This window comes from Bos taurus, chromosome 15 (assembly GCF_002263795.3).
Source record: "Bos taurus isolate L1 Dominette 01449 registration number 42190680 breed Hereford chromosome 15, ARS-UCD2.0, whole genome shotgun sequence".
NCBI classification, from domain to species: domain Eukaryota; kingdom Metazoa; phylum Chordata; class Mammalia; order Artiodactyla; family Bovidae; genus Bos; species Bos taurus.
Genome location: NC_037342.1, coordinates 81,423,090 through 81,431,505, shown reverse-complemented (window position 1 = coordinate 81,431,505; position 8,416 = coordinate 81,423,090).

Sequence of the window (8,416 nt, the reverse complement as noted above, 5' to 3'; positions counted from 1 at the left end):
CAGTGAAAACTTGACCACAATTCCACAAAAGTCAGAGAAAGAATAGTGCAGGTGGATGATTTCAGGCAATGTGTTTGCAGAGGTGGGAAGTAAACTAGCAAGAAAACACCATGTCAAACAATACGTCATCACTGCATACACACAATTCACAATACATTGGCCCTTCCCCGCAAGCACCTACAATTTACTTGGGAAGATGCTGTGCATGAAAAAAGCTGCACGGAAGACTATTATATAACAATCACTCAGGGCAGACAAGCTAGCACAAAGACCACCAACAGCACATGTCCTTAGAGTTTATACAATGTAACTCTCTTATTGGGCTTCCCTCATAGCTCAGTTGGTAAAGAATCTGCCTGCAATGAGGAGACCTGGGTTCAAGTCCTGGGTTGGGACGATCTGCTGGAGAAGGGATAGGCTACCCACTCCTGTATTCTTGGGCTTCCCTTCTGCCTCAGTTGGCACAGAATCCCCTTGCAATGTGGGAGACCTGAGTTCCAGCCCTGGGATGGGAAGATCCCTTGGAGAAGGGAAAGACTACCCACCCCAGTATTTTTTTAATTAATTAATTTATTTTAATTGGAGGCTAATTACTTTACAATATTGTAGTGGCTTTTACCACACATTGACACGAATCAGCCACAGGTGTACACATGTCCCCCGTCCTGAACCCAAGAGCCAGGTTTTACTTTCACTAAGAGATAACAGAGCAATGTGGTTGGATGACGCTTGATGAAAAGGAAAAAAAATATGCTTTAGGGTTAAGCAAACTTCACCTCAGCTGCTTGCTGCATCTCCTTTCACAAATTATTCAAATTCTGCCAGTCTTTTACCTTTAACTCTCACCTATTAAATAAGGATAGCACTCACACAGCAGAGTTCTTATAAGGATTAAATAGTATAATAATATATGTAAGTGGCTTGCCTGGTGGTTCAGTTGGGAAAGAGTCTGCTTGCAATGTGGGAGACCTGGGTTCAATCCCTGGGTTGGGAAGATCCCCTGGAGGAGGAAATGGCAATCCACTCCAGTATTCTTGCCTGGAGAATTCCATAGACAGAGGAGCCTGGTGGGCTACAGTCCATGGGGTCACAAAGAGTCAGACACAATTGAGTCCTTTGATTTCATAATATGTAAATGGATACCAATAGTACCTGCTTCTTAGAATTGTTGTGATGATAAAATGAGTTAATACATGCAAAGTGTGTGAAATTTATTAATAGTAAGTACAACATAAGACTTAGCTATTGCAATTATTGCAATCCTTGCACAAAAGATACCTCAAAAGTCTCTGAGTAGCTCAGCGACTCAGGTAGCTCAGCCCTGTATGGCTGTTGAGATCTGGCAGTCCTACAGAAGCACACACAAACACATACACACACGTGCACACACATCAAAGAACTACGTTAATCACTCCAGACCCATTCAGAGTACTTGCCCTTGAGTAAATGGGGCACAGGGAATCAACATTCACAACAGGTATTTAAACATTTGTGTACATACAACCAAGCAACATTTTTTCAAGGAATAAGCTGCTTTGCTAAGACCTAAGGGAGTGTCTCTGCTCACTGCGAGTTAAAGAAAGATACCATGGTAAGTATTCATTGAGGCAAATATTCATTGAGGACCTATTAAATATACAGCAGTATGCTAGGTCTTGTGAAAGCTAGATAAGATACAAAATATGGTCTCAATTCTCCAGGGTGATAATAATTTGACACTTGGGCTGAACCCAGCTGTGATCATCTGGTGGGAGGACGCTCCTTGGAACAGGAGGTTCAAATGACCTTGATGATGCAACTTCCTAATTCTCAGAAAATTATTTTGGAGCACTGAGAATGTTAATAAAGGGTTTAACAGTAGTCTCTTCTATGACAAACATACCCAAGATCTTCTTTTGACCAGATATCCCAAGTGGAGAGACTGTTTTAATTGGACTGTTTATCCAGTAACAGGGGAGGAGCTAGGCAATCACTACACCACTTTCTTCTGGGAGATGGAATTTATGAGACAAGATCCTAGATAGAAAGGTAATTTACTGCTGCTGTGGTTTCTAATTTGGGAAGGTTCCTGGAGTCTCAGTCCCACTGGGCAGGCTCTCTGGGCTCTTGGTCCTCCTTCCTCCAGCCATCACATAGGTGAGATATCACCTGTGAGGTCCTGTCTTTTATGAATGTAACTGAGAACACTGGCCCACTACCTTCTCATGTTAAAGGTAAAAGGAAACTTCTTCTACCGCCCTGTAGATTTGCAACATACTTTGCACTGGCTGATGCTGCCTAGGAAAGCATGTAATGGCTCTCCAAGTATTTCAGAGCTATTTCAGCCCATGACTTAGCGGTGCTCTCTGAATTCACTTGGAAGGCTTATTCTTCTGGTTAAAATGATAATTACTAATCTCAGTCCAAGAAATATTGAGGGAATGACTAATATAAATCTGGATAAAGTTTAAGGATTTAGAAAAAAAATTTTTCCTCATAAGGTACCTCATTTAATCCTCTGCTATCAAGAACTTATTATTATCCTTTCCTTAAAAGATTCAAAGGAGAGAAGAATTAACATTTATTACGCAATTTTAAAGGTTTCATACATCAAACCAAGTGTTCTAAATACTTTATCTCATATAATCTCATCACAACTCCATTAGGTAAGTATTATTATTTATATCCTTTAAATAGGTGGAAAGAGAAGTTAATGTAAGATGATCTGCCCAGGTGACAATAATAGATTGAGATTCTACCGCAAGTCTGGTTTTGCTAAATCTCAGTTCAGTTCAGTTCACACTCAGTCATGTCCGACTCTTTGCGACCCCATGAACTGCAGCACACCAGGCCTCCCTGTCCATCACCAACTCCCGAAGTTCACTCAGACTCACATCCATCGAGTCAGTGATGCCATCCAGCCATCTCATCCTCTGTCATCCCCTTCTCCTCTTGCCCCTAATCCCTCCCAGCATCAGTCTTTTCCAATGAGTCAACTCTTCGCATGAGGTGGCCAAAGTATTAGAGTTTCAGCTTTAGCATCATTCCTTCAAAGAACACCCAGGACCGATCTCCTTTAGAATGGACTGGTTGGATCTCCTTGCAGTCCAAGGGACTCTCAAGAGTCTTCTCCAACACCACACTTCAAAAGCATCAATTCTTCGGCACTCAGGCTTCTTCACAGTCCAATTCTCACATCCATACATGACCACGGGAAAAACCATAGCCTTGACTAGATGGACCTTTGTTGGCAAACTAATGTCTCTGCTTTTCAATATGCTATCTAGGTTGGTCATAACTTTCCTTCCAAGGAGTAAGCGTCTTTTAATTTCATGACTGCAGTCACCATCTGCAGTGATTTTGGAGCCCCCAAAAATAAAGTCTGACACTGTTTCCACTGTTTCCCCATCTATTTCCCATGAAGTGATGGAACCAGATGCCATGATCTTCATTTTCTGAATGTTGAGCTTTAAGCCAACTTTTTCCCTCTCCTCTTTTACTTTCATCAAGAGGCTTTTTACTTCCTTTTCACTTTCTGCCATAAGGGTGGTGTCATCTGCATATCTCAGGTTATTGATATTTCTCCCGGCTATCTTGATTCCAGCTTGTGTTTCTTCCAGCCCAGCGTTTCTCATGATGTACTCTGCATATAAGTTAAATAAACAGGGTGACAATATACAGCCTTGACATACTCCTTTTCCTATTTGGAACTAGTCTGTTGTTCCATGTCCAGTTCTAACTGTTGCTTCCTGACCTGCATATAGGTTTCTCAAGAGGCAGGTCAGGTGGTCTGGTATTCCCATCTCTTTCAGAATTTTCCACAGTTTATTGTGATCCACACAGTCAAAGGCTTTGGCATAGTCAATAAAGCAGAAATAGATGTTTTTCTGGAACTCTCTTGCTTTTTCCATGATCCAGTGGATATTGGCAATTTGATCTCTGGTTCCTCTGCCTTTTCTAAAACCAGCTTGAACATCTGGAAGTTCACGGTTCACGTATTGCTGAAGCCTGGCTTGGAGAATTTTGAGCATTACTTTACTAGCATGTGAGATGAGTGCAATTGTGCTAAATCTACCAACCTTTTTTCGCATGATGCTAGACAATTGGAAAGCCACTCCAGCATGCAGTTTCTGTATTTCCTGACTGCACAGGGACAAGGTTTTTCATGATACTTTTGCCAACAAGGGCTGGTCTTGCTGGAGAAGTAGAAGGAAACAAGAATGTAACGTGGGATGTGCCTTGGAGGCACTGAGATGGGTGTGGATTAAATGAACAGATGCTAGTCTGCAGTAGATTTCTGGGGATGATGCCAAGTGGTCTTATCTTGCCTCTGTTTTATGCAATATATTTAGTATCAACCTGGAATAGCAAATTGATGATATGTCGACATAACACATTTCACTCTCTTTGAACCATTAAATTCACTATCTCATCAGTCTACAATATGAACCTCACTGCTTTACCTGCCTCTCTCAACTTCTATATTCTTGGATCTAAGATTAAATATTACATCCTCTAGGAAGACTTTGAAGAAACTCTTAATCACAACTATGCCAGAGCCTCATGTTGCACAATCTTACTAACACACTAATTTTTTTACAACACTTAATCACAGTTTTAATTACCTATATATACAAATCCGTCATGAAGTGCATGTGTGCTCAGTCATGTCTGACTCTTGCCAGACCCATGGACTAGAGTCCACCAGGCTCCTCTCTCTATGGAATTTTCCAGATAAGAATACTGGGATGGATTGCCATTCCTTTCTCCAGGGGATCGTCCCAAAGTGAAAGTGAAGTTGCTCAGTCATGTCCAACTCTGCAACCCCATGGACTGCAGCCCACCAGACTTCTCCATCCATGGGATTTTCCAGGCAAGAGTACTGGAGTGGGTTGCCATTTCTTTCTCCAGGGGATCTTCCCAAGCCAAGGATCAGACCCAAGTCTCTTGTGTCTCCTGCACTGGCAGGCACATTCATTTACCACTGAGCCACCTAGGAAGCCTGTATGTCATAATATATATAAATATATACTATATTTATACAAGTATATGCCAGATTCTTTAACAGCGCCTGTATCTCTCATTAAGATACATAACCATTTGGACACCACTGTGCCATTTTGATCATTATTGTATGTGGGCTTGGCAATTAATTTTTTAAAATGTGAGAGATGGACTGTAGGAAGGATAGTTAAGACGTGGAGTCACAGATCAAAAAAAAATTTTTTTTTCATGTCAAGCTCAACAGATTAAAGCTATGGACCAATGTTAAGGAATAATGGAGGATGCTCTGCTTCCCGGCGGGGGCGGGGTGGGGGGGTGGGAGGGTGGGGGGGGGGGGATGTTTAGAGTTTTAGTGTCCAGAGAGCTACATATCAGTCCAAGTCTGATGATATGATGAAAACAATCAAACACAGGAATTAATCTAATTTTGATTAGAGTAAAGCAATAGACCGCCAGTGAGCAGATAGGTGGCACCCAGATCTTCTGATAGTTGACCACTTCTGTGATCTGTCACACGCAGTACACTTTTAAGTAAGGTGTTTAAAATGAGAGCACTTCCAGAGCTAAAATTGTGAGACTCACCAAAACCATGCCCATGTGAGGAACAGAAAAAAGGAAAGTAGGAAGACAATTTACTGGACTGCATGATAAGAGCTCTGATTCCTAGAGTTTCATGTAGAAATGGCCCCATTGTGTAGAAGAGCATGAATATGTGGAAGTTGCACAGAGGCAGAGGGGCTTCAGTTGGGATTTGCTGATGACTCAGCAGGTAAAGAATCGGCCTGCAGTGCAGGAGACAGAGGAGATGTGGATTCGATCCATGTGTGGGGAAGATCCCCTGGAGAAGGAAATGGCAACCCACTCCAGTATTCTTTCCTGGAGAATCCCACGGACAGAGGAGCCCGGCAGGCTACAGTCCAATAGGTCACAAAGAATTGGACACAACTGAGCAGCAAAGAAAGGCAATGCCAAACAATGTTCAAACTACCGCACAATTGCACTCAGCTCACACGCTAGTAGGAGAAGGCAATGGCACCCCACTTCAGTACTCTAGCCTGGAAAATCCCATGGATGGAGGAGCCTGGAAGGCTGCAGTCCATGGGGTCGCGAAGAGTCAGACACGACTGAGCGACTTCACTTGCACTTTTCACTTTCATGCATTGGAGAGGGCAATGGCAACCCACTCCAGTGTTCTTGCCTGGAGAATCCCAGGGATGGGGGAGCCTGGTGGGCTGTTGTCTATGGGGCTGCACAGAGTCGGACACGACTGAAGCAACTTAGCAGCAGCAGCACATGCTAGTAAAGTAATGCTCAAAATTCTCCAAGCCAGGCTTCAGCAATACATGAACCGTGAACTTCCAGATGTTCAAGCTGGTTTTAGAAAAGGCAGAGGAACCAGAGATCAAATTGCCAACATCTGCTGGATCATGGAAAAAGCAAGAGAGTTCCAGAAAAACATCTATTTCTGCTTTATTGACTATGCCAAAGCCTTTGACTGTGTGGATCACAATAAACTGTGGAAAATTCTGAAAGAGATGGGAATACCAGACCACCTGACCTGCCTCTTGAGAAACCTATATGCAGGTCAGGAAGCAACAGTTAGAACTGGACATGGAACAACAGACTGGTTCCAAATAGGAAAAGGAGTATGTCAAGGCTGTATATTGTCACCCTGTTTATTTAACTTATATGCAGAGTACATCATGAGAAACGCTGGGCTGCAAGAAACACAAGCTGGAATCAAGATAGCCGGGAGAAATATCTATAACCTGAGATATGCAGATGGCACCACCCTTATGGCAGAAAGTGAAGAAGAACTAATGAGCCTCTTGAAAGTAAAAGAGGAGAGGGAAAAAGTTGGCTTAAAGCTCAACATTCAGAAAATGAAGATCATGGCATCTGGTCCCATCACCTCATGGGAAATAGACGGGGAAACAGTGGAAACAGTGTCAGACTTTATTTTGGGGGGCTCCAAAATCACTGCAGATGGTGACTGCAGTCATGAAATTAAAAGACGCTTACTCCTTGGAAGAAAAGTTATGACCAACCTAGATAGCATATTCAAAAGCAGAGACATTACTTTGCCAACAAAGGTCCATCTAGTCAAGGCTATGGTTTTTCCCGTGGTCATGTATGGATGTGAGAATTGGACTGTGAAGAAGCCTGAGTGCCGAAGAATTGATGCTTTTGAACTGTGGTGTTGGAGAAGACTCTTGAGAGTCCCTTGGACTGCAAGGAGATCCAACCAGTCCATTCTGGAGGAGATCAGCCCTGGGATTTCTTTGGAAGGAATGATGCTAAAGCTGAAACTCCAGTACTTTGGCCACTTCATGCAAAGAGTTGACTCATTGGAAAAGACTCTGATGCTGGGAGGGATTGGGGGCAGGAGGAGAAGGGTATGACAGAGGATGAGATGGCTGGATGGCATCACTGACTCAATGGACGTGAGTCTGAGTGAACTTCGGAAGTTGGTGATGGACAGGGAGGCCTGGTGTGCTGCAGTTCATTGGGTCGCAAAGAGTCGGACATGACTGAGCAACTGAACTGAACTGAGCTGAGCCGCTAAGCACTGATTTCAGCTATTACAAGACAAAATTTTGCTTTCGAACGATGTCATCCAACAGTGGAACAGACAAGTCAGGAGGTAATGAGAGTTTCTAAACTTTGAAGGTGACCTGATGTTCAGATACAGATAGGAGATTGAAGTATCTAACAAACGACTGAACTAGACACATTCTGAGGTCTTTTCCAGCACTAAGAATTCATGACCTGTAGATAACTCTATCATATAAATATTTTGTTACAGATCCTGGAGAGCACCATTAAGATGACATGAGTGTAACTGCCTCTAGTAAAATCATTATTCCAAAGCCCTGTATCATAATAAAGATGGTAGACAAGCCTTAGACATGTTTGCTGAAGTCTTTTACATATTATGTTTCTGAGTGACATAATCTTTTCCAGAATGCAACTCAAATGTTGGATACCAAGTTGTTTTCCATAAAGGGCTCTTATACAAAGGTTTTGATCATGAAATAATCTTAAAAGTAAAAGATAAAATGGGAAAAGGGTAAATGACATGTTTTAATAGTATGTTCAACCATACAACATAGGTTTATTGAATGCCTAATCTTTGTGCAACATTAGGCTTGGTTTATGTGGGACATAAAACTATAAATAAGGGAGAATGGCTGCCCTGGAACTTACAAATAATAATCATGGTTATCCATTATGAGGTTGTTTTTACTACTGACTGATCTGGGTGGTAGACGCTTTACATGAAGATGTCAAGAACTAAGCATAATTATCATCCCCATTTTTCAAATTAAAAAACTGGCACTCAAAGACATTATATATAGCCTAATATTACAGAGATGGAATCACTCAAACTACATCATTTAAAATCAAAACTGATTTCACACTCACACACTGC